The sequence below is a fragment of the Calypte anna genome, chromosome 2 (assembly GCF_003957555.1).
Source record: "Calypte anna isolate BGI_N300 chromosome 2, bCalAnn1_v1.p, whole genome shotgun sequence".
Lineage (NCBI taxonomy): Eukaryota > Metazoa > Chordata > Aves > Apodiformes > Trochilidae > Calypte > Calypte anna.
Window position 1 is genome coordinate 107,238,477 of NC_044245.1, and position 19,218 is coordinate 107,257,694.

Sequence of the window (19,218 nt, forward strand, 5' to 3'; positions counted from 1 at the left end):
TTAGAAGATTTATTTCTAGGAAATAACTTAGCCACTTTGACTTACAATGGAGCTTGAAGTAGGGAAAACTGTATCATTCTAAAAAAAAAAAAAATCAGACAGATTGCTTCCTAATTACAATATTATATGTTCCAGAGACGTGTAGTCTTCTGGGTTTTGTCTGTATTTTTCTCTGAGAAGAGACATCCATATAAAACAGCTGCAGCTCCAAAAGGAGTTACAGTGGTAAATTGATTTGATTGATTCAAATTTGATTACATACTGGAAACACATTTAGTTCAAGTTAAGCACATTAGCACACATCAGCTGGAATAAAATTCCAATTGCTTCTTTGTTATTCATTAATGGAACTTAATGATTCCAACAAAACATTAATGAAGAAAAAATATTGGCTTGCATAATTTGTTTGGAAAAATTAATTAATTGTTGTATTAAGGGCAGCCTACTCCATATAGTAATTACTGAAGCTTTGGTGGGGAATTGCTTCATGACATTTATTTTGCAAGCTGTTGTTTACCCCTTTCATTTCACATTGATTTCATTATGTAGATATATATTTCCTACAGAAGGAAATCAAGCACACTTTGAAATGATGATCATAACTATGTATTTGTAATTGATAGGGTGACTGCATTTTACTCTCAAGGTGTTAACATGGTGCTCACTACATTCAGCATCTGCTGGAAAGATGAAAAAATTTGTCTAGAGTTAACATATGAGCTCAGGAAAGACCTCTGCAAGAACTTACTAACCAGTTCCAGCGGACAACAGAAACAGTAATTTTGGCTGAGCTGTACCTTTCTAATAACCTTTCTACCCTTCTAACAAGTCGGTTGATCTGCTGCTTGCCCAGATCAAGATTTGGTCAAAGTCCTCTAAAGCTCTCACACATGCAGTGGATAGAAGTTTCCTTATCATGGAAACCAGAGCAACATGGGAAAAAATGGAAGGGCCAGACTGGTGTGTCAATGGGTCTGGAGCTTTCCCTAGATACCAGGAGAAAGAAGTGTTGTCATGTTCCCCTATCCTTCCATGGATGGTTTCAGCATCCCTCTCATTCATTTTGGGATGTTCAAAAAACGCTGCATAAGTGTGTCTAAAAATGCAAGCTAGGCCAAGCCAAAAGAAAATCTGCACAGAAATTTTTTTCTTCCCTTTCTGTTCTGGGTTCATAGTTAGGCATGCAGTACCTTTTACTTAATGTTCATGTCAGATCAGTTTCAGTGGAAGCAAAACATGAGCCAAGAAACAATTCAGTAGGGCATCTGTCAGTAGGAGATGTGGACTGAGCTGATGAGAATACTCCTGCTCCCAGGCGAGCATTTGGTGCTATTCCTTCATGTAACAATTAGGATTTTGGAGAAGGTAGACACTTATGCAAGGACCATAAGTGCTTATCTCAGGATCGTGGTCCAGTTCTCCAAATAAAGCAAATAGAAGCTCAGTATGTAATTATTACTTTTAAAGGAGTCTAAGTTCTTTACTGGAGCCTACCATTGCTTGATAACATTAATTTTTAATTGAAACCCAACATGAAAATTATTTTAGGTTAAATAGCAGCCAGTATCATTCAGTAGGCTTGTTGACAGCAAAATCAATGTTTGCCTGGAGGGATATAGTTGTCTGGACCCAAGTATCACTTACCTAATAATGGACAGCCAAGAAGAATAAAAAATAAAAAATAAAAAATACCAACACAACACTTCCTTTAAGTGCTTCCCCAAGGGCAGTAGGATTTTCATTTTGTTTTGGTTTGGGTTTTTTTCCTGGAAAAGCAATGGTCTTTTATGAGCGTTCAGTGAAAGGGAAACGCGTCAGTGAGACTATTACAGGCTTCTAACCTGACTCCCAGAAGTGCCAGTTCATTGAGCACTTGGAAGACTCTGCAGGCTCTAGAAGTGGAACCATATGTCATGATATTGATAAAACTGTAAAAAAAATAAATGAGTTTTCTTCTGCAGTTGACTTCTTATTGCTGCTTAGAAATTAGGGACTTTTAATGAACAGCGTTTAGCTATTAAATTATTGCTTTAATAGAAAACCAAAAGCTGCTCGTATGTCTTTTAGCATTTCGATCACTGCCCCTGCACCATGTGTGGTTTAGGTTTTCTCTTTTTTCCACTTAAAATATTCATTTTAGCAACTCCTGATACCTAACTAGCAAAGAAACTGCCTGACCACAGGAGATATGAACCAAAGCTTGCTGTAATTTATGTGATCTTCTCACTGCATTTAGGAGGATTTGCATTAATTTTTGTACTCAGCAATATTCATGAAACATAGTAAGACAGAAAAGAGATACTGCAGATGCATTAGTTTAAGTGGCCACAGTTGGAAATAATTGCTAAAATCCTCTAGAAATAATTTTCCTGGGTGGCTGGTTTTCTACAAATATGAAGTCCTCTCATTTTACTACTGAGGCTTGAGTTACAGTTTTTTGTGGTTTGGGGTGGGCCAAGAGAAGACTTTTTTCCTACTTCTCCTATAACAACAGTTAAAAATATTACATACTTATGTAATCTGAGGTAGAAAGCGAAAATCTACAAAATAAAGGTAGAAGATTCCTTCATCACAAGTGAAAAATTTTTTAAGATTATTATTAGAAGACAAACTTTCTCTTCATTATTTTCTTGGCACTAGTATTTAAGACTATCCAGTGAAGCTGAGCACAACCCAAAGGCTCAGTGAATTCTGCATCTTTTACCAGTTGGCAAGCATTGACTGGAATGACAGCATGGATTTTAATGCTGTTTTGCAAGCAAAGAGAAAAAATAGTAAAGATCCTGAAGAAAACTCCAAGGCACTCCAAAGGATTCAAGAGTTCAGCCTCTTCCCTGACAGGCAGTGCTGGGCAAGCAGCAAATGGGCGGGAAGTAAAAATGGCAGAAAACACGTTTTCCCCCCTTTGCTGTCAGTGTCTGAACATCTAACACGCCACATGATGGCAGCACAGGCTGCAAAATGCGAAAGAGTTGCTTTGCACAGAAAGCGAGAGAGTGAAGACAAATTGATGTTGAATCTGTTTTGAAAATGCTACCGAGGGGCAGGGTATGGCTGAGGGTCAGCATCACCTTTCCCTGTACACTGCTCATGTCTATGGAGAGCTCTTGTCCAGTAAAGCCTCTCTTCTTCTCATCACATGGGTATTTCTGCTCAGAACTCTAAGGAGTCATCATCCCCAGTGACCTTTTAGTTTCTCACCACCGTAAATTATCTGTGTTTCCTTTAAGCACTAATGTCTTCAGCTCAGGGTGCACTTGGTGCACTCTGGGACCTGCTCCACACACACGAGTTACAGCTAAGCAGACTCGGGGCATGCTTGAAAGCAGACTGGCTCTAGCAGAAATCTTTGTTTTCCACTTTCAGCTGTCTGTGGCACCATTTCAAAAGTTTCAGGTTCTAAAGGAAAAGCAGAATGAACCGCAGGATGGAAAACAGGCTGCAATTCTGCTACATAATTGAAGATGGGCATGGGAGCTGTGATGGAGAACTGTTGGCTTTGAAAGATGAGCAAAGTGCCCTTCTCTGATGTCCTTGTAAGCTGACTTTTCAGTTTTTGGCTTCCTTTTTTCCAAGGTAAATCCTGACCATCTGACTCTGTGGTTTTTTTTTTTTCATCTATCAACAATTATTTATACAATAGGCAAACACACAGTAAATGAAACTGTGAAAACCATAATGCCGTCTAGGAACAACACCAGACATATCTGGATATGGGTGATGTTGCCTTTTAATTCTATTTCATCCTAAAATGATTTCTGGAATATTTTTGCAGAGTGCTGCAGTGTTTACTCTGCATTTCCTCTTGATTGCAGTTTTGGGTTGGAACAAGCATTTGAAACTCTATCCCCATCGTATGCTGCCACCCTGAGGCCAATTCTCGCAGCGCACATTAAATCGTTCCAGCCACAGGCTGGGGGTGCCGGGCTGCAAAGATGCTGAAATTTCAGAAGTAGCTGCAGATAAGTTTTTATTTCATTCCAAGAAGGTGAATTAATTATTATTATTTTTTATAAGTACATAAGCTTCTAGTACACTTTTGGGGTTTTTTTGGTTTCCTTTTTCAAACCATAGCAATTACTATTTTTACAGCAGAGGCCTAATTTCATGTTCCCCTTTCCTAGCGTATTGTTCTACCTGATAAAATTATTCTTTGCCTTTTGAGAATCGTGTATTATCTGTCTGCAAGTGGTGTATAACTTTTAAAGATAAGAAAGATAGCAATCTTTGACTCCTAAATGCCATTCTAGTGTTCAAGGAATGAGTGTGTCATCTTCAAAGCTGCATGTTATTTCTGATGAAAGTTTTGGGTGGAAGAAATAAGTCTTGAAATGAAAGTTTATATTAAAGTTAAGCAACAAAGTATGGATGGAGGAAAACTGGGAAGATATATTTTTACTATGACTCAAAAAGCTTGAATACTTACCTGAACTAGTAAGAACCTTTCCTTTGAGAAATCCACAGGTTCTTTCCTTTGTGAATCCACATGCAACATCTTCCTCAAATCCAGTCATTGACTGAGTCATGGAGAGTGCTGAATGTATTTTATTACATCTTTTTGATGAAAGCAGTCATCTAGCTACCCATTCTTGCACCTGCAATCCTTTCCTTTTTTTCACCCACGTTTCTCAATGAAGGCAATTAAGAATTTCTCTGGGTAGAAATAGTCCCACAAATTTCTTCCACAGATCACCATGGCAGACCCAGTGAAGGACCAGGTTTATCTTCTTCTTTTGTCTCAATTCATGTGTACAGCAACTCCTGTGCAGGAGATGTGCCACAGATTTCTGTGTCCCAGGGAGAACATCTGCTTTGGCCTCATATGGAGAATGGGAGCTGCAGTGTTAACCAAGTCAAGTTACAGACTGGACTTGTACTTAACATAATCCTGTATCTCATTTCGAAAATCAATTGCAAACATTGTAAATGATGAAGAATAAAAGTTCTAATTACTAGCCATGGAATTGCTTTGGAACTAATTACACAAGAGTTAGCCTGTCTTCATGTGGCCTACTGCAGTATTTAAGATCGGCAGATACATTTAGGATGGAGATCTTAGGATGGAGATCTACCAACAAGAAGCATAGAATGGAGCTTCACTTTCTCACAGGGGAAACAAGTTTCCCAGGCTCTCTTTCAATCAATCCAAAAGAGCTTCTGTCAGGGTCTTCAAGAAACAATGAAAAAGCTCAGCTAAAGTTCCCAAGGGCTCCCAAGCTCTCCATACTTACTGTTGAGGATTACATTCAACTGTAAAACTGGTTCAACATCTTTATGCTGTGATTTTAAGTTAAGCCAAGAAGAGGTATAGCCTGTAGCTAGATTTTAGCCAGTTTTAGAGCTTCTAGAAACACAAAAACATTAAATATGGAATTCTAATGGTTTTCTGAAGGAGTTTCTCTGGGAAAGTTTAATTGCTATATCCAGTGGATGTCAGTGCTGAAAACACTACGTCCTCTGTAAGTATGAATTGGTATGAGTCTTTCTTATTTCTGTAAGATTATGCAGCTAGATTTGTATTAATTAAAAAATAAAATAAAATAAAAAAATAGAACTGTGATTTGTTCTAATTCCTGCTTGTACAAGATTTCTTAGATAATAAATTGAAAATTGAGTGTGGAGAAAAACAGCTTGTAACACATTTATGAGGATATTCTAATTAAAATATTAATGGATTGTTGAAACTTGTATAATTATTAAAATCAATGCAGTAAAGACACTCAGTTGTCATATATGAATATTAGGAAAAAGGAAGTACATATTAACTCAACTGAAAAATCTGTCCCTTTACACTGATAAGAAACATGAAGTTTGTGAATAAGTCTTTTACAAAAACTATAATTAACATTGTGATGTTTTTCATGTTTTCCGTTGTAAGACAAGTACAAATGTTTATACCCCTAAGAGTGTACAAGAGAAACAGTGTAATAAAATAGTGTATTATTAAATTCAGGTAGAATGCTGCAGTGCTGTTACATCTCCTGACTGGAGAAGCAGCCAGCTGTGTCAGGCAGTGTTGCACACCTCATAATGCTGCCCTTTGCCTTTCACACAAACACTTCTTTCATTCCCTTCTACCATGGCTTATCCCCAGTAGGCAGCTAACACAGCCACTCTCCCTCCCCTGCAGAAGAAACGGGAAGAGAATAGGAAAAGTGCAAAAACTTGTGAAGGAAAAGTTTCATAGGGAAAGATGCACATGCAAGCAAAGGAAAACAAGGAATTCCTTCACTGCTTCCCATCAGCAGGCAGGTGTCTTAGACATTTCCAGGAAAGTGGAACTCCATCATAAGTAACATGGAAACACAGACTATGTAACACCAAAGTTCCTCCCTTCCTCTTTCCCCCAGCTTTTATAGCTGAGCATAACATCAAACGATGTGGAATGTTCCTTTGGTCAGAAGTCCCAGCTGTGTCCCTTCCCATCTTTTTGTCTATCCCTCAGGCTCCTCACTGGTGGGGAAGTTTGAGAAGGAGAAAGGTCCACGACTCTTTGTAACCTCTGCTCAGCAGGAACTAAAACACCCCTAAGCTATCAACACTGTTTTCATCACAAATCCTAACCATAGCACCACATAAGCTACGACACCCCAGACAAAACTTCCTTAGAGTATACACTCTGTAGAATAGGTTCTTCCTCTTTGCTTTCTGCTTGTATAGATTAGGCACAGTGAACCTCTGACCTGTGAGTTTTACTGTAAATGGCTGTAACTTAAGACACTGGAGTATTTGGCTACAAGACCATCCCTCTTACAGGAATAAAGGACTGAGATAAAAAAAAAAATACCTTCTGCAATCAGAAGAGCATAGGAACTTTCTCCAGCATATAGCACATTTGTAGTTTTTTTCTTGCAGCTTTCATTTCAGGGGTGTCAGTTCCTTTTCATGAAATTGGGATAATTTAGATTGATACCTTTCCAAAAGAGGTCATCTCAGCCAGAAAATAAATACATAAATAAAGAAATTAAGTTATAGAGTAGACTGTGGAAAGTTACACCACTTTGAAATGGGGGGTTGGACAAGTCTCCTTCTGTCTGTCTTAAAGTATTTCAGTGTGTTATCAGGCACATATTAAGCTAAAGGTTAGCTAATTATGTGGATGAAGGAATGTATCAGCATTTGTTTCCAGCCAAGAAAATGGGTTTAAAAGTAAGGAGATGGATGTAAGAGTCACCTAATTTGTTTCAAGAAATTAACTCCAAAATCCCAAACAACCCAAGGAGAGAAGTCTGCCCAGACATAATGACTGATTATATTAGGATGACTATGGCAGTGTTTCTCCACTGTAAGTGGGCAGAGAATGGATTAAGAACAGCCCTGAGGAGAAGGACTTGGGGGTGTTGGTTGATGAAAAGCTCAACATGGGCCAGTAATGTGCACCTGCAGCCCACAAAGCCAACTGTATCCTGGGTTGCATCAAAAGAACCATGGTTGAATGAGGTGATTCTCCATCTCCACTCCACTCTCATGAGACCCCACCTGGAATAAAGCACCCAGTTCTGAAGTCCCCAACACAAGAAGTACAAAGAACTGTTGGAGTAGTGAGTCCAGAGGAGGGCCACAACAATTATCAGAGGGCTGGAGCATCTTTCCTGTGGTTGACAAAGTTGGGAATGTTTTGCCTGGAGAAGAGGAAGCTTTGGGGAGACCTTATATCCATCTCCAAGTACCTGAAGGTGTCCTATGGGAAAACTGGAGAGAGACGTTTTACTAAGGCATGCAGTGACAGGACAAGGGGCAATGGTTTTAGGCTGAAAGATGGTAGATTTAGATTAAATATTAGAAAGAAATTATTTCCTGTGAGGGTGGTGAAACTCTTGGCACAGGTTGCCCAGAGAAGCTGTGGCTGCCCCCTCCCTGGCAGTATTCAAGGCCAGGTTGGATGGAGCTTTGAACAACCTGGTTTAGAGAGAGGTGTCCTTGCCCATGCAGAGGGGTTGGAAATAAATGACCCTTAAGGTCTCTTCCAACCCAAACCATTCTGTGATTCCCAAGTTTATCTCCATGTAAGATCCCTGCCTGAACAGAAAGGCTGCCATCTGGTTTATAATTGAGAATGAAAAGATAATTTTAATATTGAGGTATCAGTGTATACTGGGGTATTTTAAGAGAACCTGGTAAAGACTGCAGTGCAATTCTTTCAACAAGACCTGTGTATTATGTTTATATTCTGCCCTGTAATATTAGCAAACATTTACATCGCTAATTCTGTTTCATATAGGCACAGTCAGTGCACTGGGCTGAAAAAACATATAATATAAAGCAAATTGCCTTGGCTTTAGCTAAAATCTCACTCCCTTTCCACAGTATAAATTGTTTGTGTGCCTGTTGCAAAGTGTTTCCATTTCTTCCTTTCAGACAGTTCAGCTATTCAGACCACAGTAAAAATTCTGTTCCTACATTATTTTTTATATGCTCATAATACAGAGGCATGTATTTTACATATGAACATCATAAAACATTCAGGAATGCACTTGATATGAACAGTAAAAAAAAGAAGTTATAAAGCAGCTCCATCTACAAAGCACACCATGGAAAAAAAAGCATACCATGGAGAAAGAGATACAATGGAAGAACAAAAAAAATTGCATAAGTAAGAAATACATATTATGTGGATGACATGTACCTAAGCAAGATAAAATAAAGATCCACCCCCCAGCTTCTGAACTGCTGTTTCTGGGCGTTCACTGATAATGTTTGTAGTCTGATGTTCTGTAATGGGTTATTCACTTTGAAGAGATTAATCTTCCTAGTAGTTTAATCTTCCTTTCAATTTTGTCACTATTGTGTTGGCCCAGTTGCCTCACAGTGTATTGTTCTTTAATGTTACTTTCCAGAAGGGTAAACGAAACAGTCTTATGTCTTTTGGCAAAAATATCCATAGTGAATGTCTCATGTGGCAGGAGTCAGCTTTAGTTGCTCAACACCTCTCTTCTTGTATTTCATTTATGTTTGATCTTGTTCATGACTGAGTCATTGTTGTGGGAAATTTTGCAATAATTCTTTGAGAATTTTTATTATCATAGTAATTTTGTTGAGAGACAATTAAATCATATTGGTAAGACATGTTTGGACAGTAAGTGAGGACTGCCTTGTAGCATTAGAACAGTACACAGCATCAAATTACATCAAGTAGTGAACGTCAGAGCAGATACATAAATTTCAGCTTGCTTGTTAAAGTAGGGTGCATGACCAAAGAAGAAACTAAGAAGCAAGTTGACATAAAAGAAATATTTGTGCATCTGCTGATGGAATATTTCTCTTCTCTTCAGAAATTTTATTCATTGAGCAACTAGGAATTTTAACATTTTGAAGGTGTTGTTGGAATACACATTGTCTTTGCTCATTTCCTTCCACAGCCTTTTTATATCCTGTGTTTTCTCAGAAGGGAAAGGACTATAAAATGCAAATATCAGAGACAAACAAATCAGAAATGCCATTTTAAGAAACTGAAAATGTTAATTTTAGAAAAACAGTTGATGAAAATGGTATTTCTTCTATAAATATAAATATATAAATATATAGAAATAGAGATAGAAATATATTATATACATATATTCTATATATATTCTATAAATATAAATCTAAATATAAATATTTTTTTGCAGTGCATTAAGATTGTAACATTTTTTTACATACGCTCAAAGATGTGGTCGGTGCAATAGTCCAATTTTGTTTAAATTTGGCTTGAAAATTGTTTGTATCAGCTCCTCTTTACACAACAGCTATCTACATTTAAGCTAACTAGTTTTGATGTGTGCCTCCTTCCTTGATCTTAACTACTTTTAATATTCCCTTCAGTTTTAGTAAGATGCTATCAGTTGTCCCAGATTCCGCACCTACTATGTCATCAGAAGTTTTCTGTGTTTCACTAGCAAAATGTTCACCAATTTCTGTACAACTATAGACTTACTAATTGATCCAGGCAAGCAAATTCTGTTTTCCTTGTGCATTTTTGTTTCACTGCCTGGGGTGAATATGACCTTGACTTTAAATTTTATCTACACATTTGTCACTTGATGCTTTTATAATATTAAACCTGTCTCCTTTATGCTTTTATTGTAATGAACCTGATAATTCCACATGGACTGACACAGGTAACTATGGTAACTGTTGGTGAAGGCAACTGGTAAAATATTGTATCCCCATGTATCTCTAAATTTTATTAAAATTCCATATAGAACCTCATGTAATATTAATTCGGGGATGGCTACTTATTGTGTCAGACAGAAGAGAGGTATATAGCAGATCCCAAATCTCACATTCCTTTAATAAGATGTTGGGTGACTGCACTGGGCAAGAAAGCCTCAGTCACTGGAGCAGTTTCTACATTGACATTTTGCTCTAGAGCATTTTGTGGTGAATATCCCAGTCATCCCCACTTGTTGTGTGCTAGTGCAGTTCTCAGGTGAGTTTTGGTACCAGCAAACTATATCTATTTAGGAGGAAATAACCAACAGTTCTTCAACAAAAGACACTCAGCATCCTCATTGTAGACCTAGCTAACAGCCCTCTGACTGTCCTCTGATCACAGCAAGGGGACAGTCAGGTCAGGTCAGGAAACCAGTCTAAATCTTGACTGAGGCCACCTGAAATTGCCCTATCCATCTTTGGTGCCTAAGTAGAGGTGCTAGCACCAAATGCTTTAACCTACTGATCCAGTGCTGGTGTGCCAGACTGTGTGCTAATGTAAAAGTAGCCTGGGACTCCTCAGCTCCTGCTGGATTAGATTTTGGGCCTCTGGTTGCCCTTTCAGGTAGTGTGCAGGGAGATTCTTTACAACCCATCTTATGCTAAGAGTTTCAACCCCTATCTTGCAATGGCCCAGCTGCTGGATTTTAAATGATATTTTAAAAGGGAGTGATTGCTTCCTTGTAACCAAGTAGATCTATGCAGACAAAACCTGATTTCCAGTCTTGGCTTTTACTACACTTAAGTCTTGTCTTCCATCTTACTCCACATTTTGCTTGTGAAAAAAAACGTTTCCGCTTACTTTCAGTAACAGAGTAAACCATGGTTTCAAAGTTAGGTTTCTTCTCATTATACTTTTTGATCAATGTTCTAACTTCCTCTCTCTAAAACAGCTTGTATATAGATGCTTATTAAGGCATAAATGTTGAATGATTTGCCTATTTTTTGTTACAATATGCATCACAACGTGGGCTATAGAGTAGAAATATGTACTCTACATAGCCTAGAATGGATGTGCTGACTATTGGCCTAATGTCAAAAAGAGTCAAATAATACATTATTTTTAATCTCAATTTGCATGCATAATAGTACATTTATAGCATATCATTATACCAACTGCTAAATTACATTCTGTTTCTGTTCTTGTTGACTGCGTTTTGCAGTTTCTCTTTCTACCCTCCTCGTGTTTCTCTCATTAATGAAACCATCTTTCAGTGGTAGCTGTGGTCCTTGTTAACAGCAACAGTGCAGCACTAATAGCTTCATGCACAAATGGCAGAGAAGGGGGTATTCTGTCAGTCAGGTCTGGCAGGCAATGTACCCACAGACCTTTATGTGTATAAATGCTTGTGAAACTGATGGCTTCTGTCTGACACCTTGTTTCGAGTCTGCAGTCAAAAATATAACCACTGCTTCTGGGATCATCTGATTACACAGGCTATCTCCTGCTTAAATCAAACTGCACTTTTCAGCTGCAATAACACCTAATCAAACTCTAGTTTGTTTTATTGCAACACCTACCCTGCTTTGACTGATTAAACCATCTCTTATCATTCAAGCAGAAGTAACTGCTTCGGAAATGCTTAACTGTCTGACCTTGCAAGGTTCATCCTCCCTGTTAAAATCACATCAGGTTTTTCATCCCATCTATGTATTTTTCAATTCTTTTGCACATATATTATTATGTGCATGTATATCTCCTCACAAAAAAAAAAAAAAAAAATCTATATCTATCTATAGATATCATTTAAAGGTCTAAGAATGATTTCCAAAATTTGTATTTGTCAGAAGGATATGCAGTATACTCCAGAAAATTATCACAGAAGACATTAGGAACAAATGATGTATAGAACTGGGTTTCTTAAGCCATTCTTAACTGCACTGAATGTCATCAAATCTCTAGTGCTGCATATTTGGCCGCATGTTGCATCACTGGAGTCTGTGCTTTGCTGCAAACCCATTTCCAGAACCACCGCACAGAGCAGAGCAAGCCTGACATGTTCTCCTGGGTTTGGCACCTCCCACAATGTCTGCCCATGGCTCAGCAGCACAGGCTGCTTCACAGAAGTACTGAGCTAAGAATGGTGAGCAGATGTGCACCCTTGCTACCAGGAAGGATGCAAGAGGTGAGGCAGCTACTGCTGCCAGAAACTCTCATTCCTGCTGACAGGACATACTGGAATATGAGTCTCAGTGGGCCTGTCCTCTCACAGGCTTCCTATTCAAATGGGTGAATACTGTAAAAGGAGAACTGAGAGCAGAACTCACTTTTTTTAAGCACTCTATGAGGCACTGAGAAAGAAATGCATATTCCCCAAAACAACGTCTCAGGGATCTTTCACATTGTGTATTACACCTTATTCTGATACATGAAAAAAAAGCACCAAAAGGGAGTGTTAACACAAACATTTGACAGAAATCAGAAAATACTTCGGCAAAATAATAAGAATGGTGTCGGTGTTTAGACCTGATCATGCAAAAATAATTAACTATTATAAAGAATGAAGAGGACACAAATGTTTCTAACACCTTCCTGCCACCATTTTTCTGGTAAGAGTGAACCAGGTTTTTTTTCCTGATAATCAGACTACAGAACAATGTGATCCATGCTATGTCATCAATGTCATCAGTAAATAAACAAATGATACAGTCATATATACTATATATATATATATACACACACACACACATATATATACACAAATATATATATATATGTATATATACAGTCATCCTAGGAAACAATCTCATTATCTAAAACATTGCTAGTTTGAGAAAAAATTGGTATTTTTTTTGTCCTGAATCTAAACTGCCCACTGGTCTCAATATTTTATCAAAACAGTCCTTTTCTCCCATAACAATTTCTTTAAGATAGATAAAAACTAATAAAGCTAATACCACAGAGGCTAGTATTGCTTGTATTGCTACCTCACTTATATAATAGTTTGATCTTCGAATTTCCCTTTTTATATTGTATTACAAACTCAGAGCTAAAATTGCTCTGGACAGGGCTGTATCCAAGCTGTGGCTCTAGAGGCCATGCTGCTCCCTCTGCCCACAGTGGTTTTGGCCCCACAGAGAGTTATCAAGCACTGGAAGGGGCTACCCAGGGCAGTGGTGGAATCACCATCCCTGATTGTATTTAAAAATCATACATACAGCTGTGGTGCTGAGGGCCATGGTTTAGCAGTGGGCCTGGAAGAGCTGGGCTAGAAAAGTTGGGCTCAGGGCTGGACTGAATGATTTTACAGGAAAAGGGGCAATGGGTGCAAGCAGGAGCATAGGGGGTTCCACATAAATATAAGGAAAAATTTCCACTGTGAGGATGTCGGAGCACTGGTCCAGGCTGCCAAGGGAGGTTGTGGAGACATTCAAAACCCTCCTGGACATGTTCCTGTGTGACCTCCTGTAGGTGACCCTGCTCTGGAAGGGGGGGATTTGACTCTATGATCATTTGAGGTCCCTCCCAACTCCTCACTTTCTGTGATTCTATGATTCTATTATTTCCCTCATCAGTTTTAAGTGTAAAAGATTCTCTGCTGTGTAAATTCGTGCTGACTGCTGAAAACACTGTGAATCTGGAGTTCTAGCTATCAGCTGCTTAATTCAACTTGCAAGAAAGCAACTAAAATTTTACTTTCAGTGACATATACAGCCACTGATTGTCAGCAAAGGCTCTTTTGTGTTACTACAGAATTCAGCACTACTGTGAATAAATCATGTGTCCTTTGATTTTTATTTAAGGGCTTCCTATATCTGCTTTATGTTACTGATGTGTTTAACTTCTCATCTTTGTAGCGACTGTTTGAGCTCTGTACCAAACAAAATTCAAGTTATAAGGTGATCTTACACCATGTATTAGGGTGGCAAGGAAAAGGGGCCAACTGCCTTTGTGCTCTAGAGCACAGGTGAAGCACAGAACCTCATCATATACTCTTTGATCTGACCAAATTATAGCCTCCTTAAAGTGAGAGAAAAGAGATGGGTCTTTATAGGTCTCTTTAAACTTTTATGTGATAAATTTGCAGTGATTTGGTTGTAGTTATGGGATGGCTTAATTATAGGTTGATCCAGAAAAGCTACCTGTATTTAAAGAATTGCATAATACTTCCTTGTTTGCCCAAGACTACTTTCAGTTACTCATAATAATTTCAACAGATTAAGATAATTTGCATTGAAAATCTAAGTTGTTTGAGATCAAGTGGAGGTTGATTATTTTTTATTCTCAAAGGCATATTTATGTTTAGCTCAAAAATATAATGTTTTATTCAGAGTAAAATAAAACCCATAGCATATTCACACACAATATATCTGTTCAAAAGTTTTAGTATCTACAGCTTTTGAAATAAAAGCTTAATGTTTTCCAGGGGTTACTCTACTGTCAGGTATGTGTATTAGTAGGATCATGCCTGTCACACTCGTTAAATCATCAGTCTGCTTGCACTTTGCACATAACTCATTGGTGTCTGTTGGCTCATATGACCTTTCTGAACCATGTTTCATCTAAGAAACTTTGAGGCTGACCAAGGCTTTTCTTTCAGTTGTCAGTGTAACCATAGACCTAGTAACTGAAATTAGTTACACAGGTTAGATTCATTTGACCAAAGAGAGAACCTTATCTTTATAGTAAATGAATCATGGTTCAAAACATCATTGTCTGAATTTCTGCTAAATTCACTGAAGAACAATTACCTCATTTGCAATTTACCTTATTTAGATACTTACACTAAATGATTTTGCTTTTTCCTCACATAGCCTGTACTGCCTTTCCCATTATGAAGAGGGCTTACTCAGGTGCAGATGACACAGGAGCTGGACTGAAAGAAGAGAGCATAAATTTCAACAAAGGTGTTTGACGCGCTAGAAAAAAATAAAATAGATATTTTGGGAGGTAAGAGATGATACCAGTATTTACAGACACATGCCCTGAGGCCAGGGCTGAGAACAAAGGAAGCAAAGGAGAAGAAAGAAGTAGGGTAAGAGAGGGATCTGGGGGCTAGAGAGAGTCTAAAGGGGACAAGTCCTAAAATAGTATGAAATAGGCTGGGGTCAGAGAACTGAACAAATTGTTTTGGGAGTTACTTGAATACAAATAATACTGGTTCTCCAAACCATAGGAAGCTAGTATTTGGGGCTGCAAGTTTCTTCAAATACTTGCTAATGGAAAGCATGGCACACAGTTTTCAATAGGCTCCAGTCAAAACAAGACTCTAGATGTTTGAAATGTGTGCAGAATTCCTTGGCTAGGTTACAGGCCACCACTATTGTTTCACTTGAAGAGGAGATATATACATATATATGTTAAGGGTAATAACCAATGAATATTTGGGTGGAAATCAACAGTTCTTCATAGGAAAACACATTCTGTCCTCTAAGATAAATATTTTACAGTTATAAAGCCAAAAAAAAAAACCCCATGGCAAATGATAGATTGAATAGTTTATTTTCAGTATAAGTAACTCTATCAAAGTTGCTGCCCTTTTCAACTCAGGTACATTTCTATTCTAATAACACAGTCCTTTTAATCTAAAAACCTTACCTTATGTGCATTCAGAAGGCTCTGAGTGGGATTAAAAGAGCAAGAACAGTGCCTTGTGTGTTAGATAAAAGAATGCTTTGCCCTCTTACCCTCCCCCTAGGAAAATACTTAAACCTAGGAAAAAAGCAAGATCACTGGGAGAATTTGAATCCCATTTTCATTATGTTGCTTAAGTATAGCCTCAGCTTGAGGCTGAGGTGACTCAACTCAATGTCAGGCCCTTTTTTCTCTCCCCTCCTTCCAGTTTCTTCCCAGCTCAGCTGCTCCAGCGTTGTGGATGTAAAAACCTTCTATTATGGTGAGTACAACCACCACACAAACACTGTGACACACCTGATGCCTGATGATCCTGCTCCATGATGCCTCCATCACCACGCTCTTCCTCCTCTCCTTGAGCGGCTGAGGCAGGGCTGCAATGAGTGGCACCTTCTCTGTAAGGTGTCAGGTGGATACTGAGAGAGGTTCACTGAGGAGAAGTGGGTGAGCTGCCAGGGAAAGCATTTGGGACAACTGACCCTCGAGCCATGCAGAAACACCAGGGGGAAAGTGACAGCAGCGGGTGACTCCTTGCTAGCAAGGGATGGACATGCCAGATGTACACTTCCCCACTTGCCAGCTGGGAAGTGATGGGGAAGGATTAAAGAGCAGACTGATATGGATGAGAAGGCAGAGCCCCCTGATCTGGAATGAAAAATGGATGGGGCCCAGAGATAGCTAAAAGCAGCCTCTGTTTACAGGCCCTGATCCTCAAAGGCATTTTAACCACCTTGGTATCTGCTGAAGGAGCAACTGAGAAAGGGATTAGCAATGCCCAGGAGGTTCCTGGAGAGCATCAGTGACAGCTTCCTGACACAGGTGAGAGGAGTGAGGTAGGTGCTCTGCTGGACTTCATATTTATCAACATGGAGGTAATGTTTAGCAGGATGTGAAGGTTCAAACCAGCCTGGGACTTAAAATGGCACTCAGGATCTTTAGTGGATGAAGCAGGGCAAAAAGCAAGATTGCAGTTCTGGATAAATATTAGGAAGAAATTTTTCACTTTGAGGGTGACAGAGCACTGGGACAGGCTGCCCAGGGAGGTTGTGGAGTCTCCTTCCCTGGAGACATTCAAGGCCTACCTGGACACATTCCTGTGTGGGCTGCTGTAGGTGACCCTGCTCTGGCAGGGGGGGTTGGACTCAATGATCTTTCAAAGTCCCATCCAAGGCCTAACTTTCTATGATTCTAAGATCACGACACTGGACTTCAGGAGAGCAGACTTTGGCCTCTTCATTGCCCAGCACAGTCCCACAGGATAAGGACCTGAAGGGAAGAGGATACTAGAAAGCGGGATGATAACAAAGATCACTTCCTGCAAGCTCAAGAGAGCTCCATCCCCAATAAATACAAAGTCAGGCAAGGATGCCAGAAGGCCTACACAGATGAACAAGAAGTCTCTCAGGAAAAAAAGTAAAACAAACAAAAAAACATACTCGTATCCTGCAGCTTTATGACTGCCAAAGTTTGTGTAATGCACTGTCACTGGTTTTCAAAAATAGATACAAATTTTTTCAGTTTTTCAGGGAAATGCCAGGGTAACACTTTGTACTGTTAATATCTTGAATTCATCAAGTGTTCCATGATAATTTTAGAAGCACTTTAGAAAGCCACACAGACAAGTGGCCATCTTGTGCTATAAAACTTCAGTCAGAACTCTCCACTGCTCATGCTGCCGTACTAGCATTATGATATTATAACGTTGCAAGAACACTTCAATTAACATTTAAAAATCTAATTCCCTACAGAAATTGGCATACTTATCTTCATAATCTAGTTCATGTACAAGAAATGAACAGATTCTGTAGAAGTTTTTATTTTCCAAAAAAGGTATTACTCACTGTTGTACAAAACATGCCTAAAACATGATGTTAAAATGCTAACACAAGTAGATAACCCACAAATTACCTAGTTGAAAAGAACAAATTTTCACAATTTTAAGGCGATTCAAGTCAGTAACAAGTGAATTATACATTTCATTTGTATGCTTTACACAACTGTTACTTGTTACTTTTTATCTGTAAACCTTAATACTTTATACAACATTTTCATTCACATGTTTAGAAGACACAAAGAAAACAATGTCTTACAGCTCAGTTTTTAGTAACTCAATTTCCTTTCTGCTCTTGGTTTTACAGGAATAGATGGTTCAGTTCAGAACTTTAATTTTTAAGAGGCAAACAAGTAGAAGTGATTCCAAATTTGTGCTTTTCTTAAAAATGAAAAAAAAAAAAAAAAAAAAAAAGCAAGTAACAAATTAATTAGACTTCAAAATGTTTTTATTTCAGCAAGTTATTATTTTAATTCCAGAGTGGAAAGTTGGCAACAATCTACTTCAAACATCCAATTCAAATCCAAATTAAAGCTCATAAAAATTTGTTGATTCTTTTAAAACAGTACTATTATTATAAGGAAAGAAACCTTATTTCCAGAAGTTTCTCCCCATCACCCCCCGAGTAACTTTCAAAAGAGTGCATTCTGTTATTTATCCTCGGTCCTTCTGTACTATAGAATTTTTGTGTCATTTAAAAAACAACAAAAAAAAAACCCAAAAAACAACAAACATGAAAAGGGGCATGGGAAAGCCATTAACATTACCTTGTAAAGGGTATCACAAATAACTAAAGACACAAAGAAGCACAGAAACCATGAGGGGACAGATCTTTACCTGGTATAAAGTCAGCATAGCTCCACTGGGATCAGCAGAGCTACCATGACTTACACAAGCCACAGATCTGCCTATCCATGTACAGCAATACTCATTTATGTTAGTGATAAAGATTATTATTCATAATAATAGTGTTAGCACACTTTTTTTTAATCAAGTAAGTTCACAACACCTTGGTTCTCATCTAGTATTTTGCTCCACTTTCCACTGGCAGTTGATGTTGTTCAGGATTAACTAATCAACACTTTCAAACAATAGACATTTTAGCTCTGGTCTATGAAATTATTAACCACAGCTTGTTCCTATTAGGAATTTTCTGAAGCCCATTTACAGCATGAAACAGAAGGTTTTACAAGCTGTATATTACAAATTGGATAATTTTTTATTCTGTTACAGGTTTTCACTGACCATAATTTGTGTGGAATGAACTGCAACCACTGGAAGTCAGCAGCAGCTAAGCACTGAAATTCAGAGCAGCCTAACTCTCTGTTGTTCAGCGTAATTCCTTTTACAGATCATTAGCTATAGTAAAATTTAAAAATATCTCCCTAAGACATATGTTTACAGAGCAAATTCTAAAAGCATAATTAGAGCAAAAGAAATAAGTAATTGCACAAGTTTCTCATAGGCAGGAAGATGTTCTTTTAAAGAACAAGAGAATTCCAGGAGTGCAAAGGACAGATTACGTATCTAGGAGTGCAAATATTGAAAACATGTAAAGCCTGTGAAGCAGAGGCTGAATTACAGAAATAACTTTGGGCAGCATTCAGATCTCACTACTGTC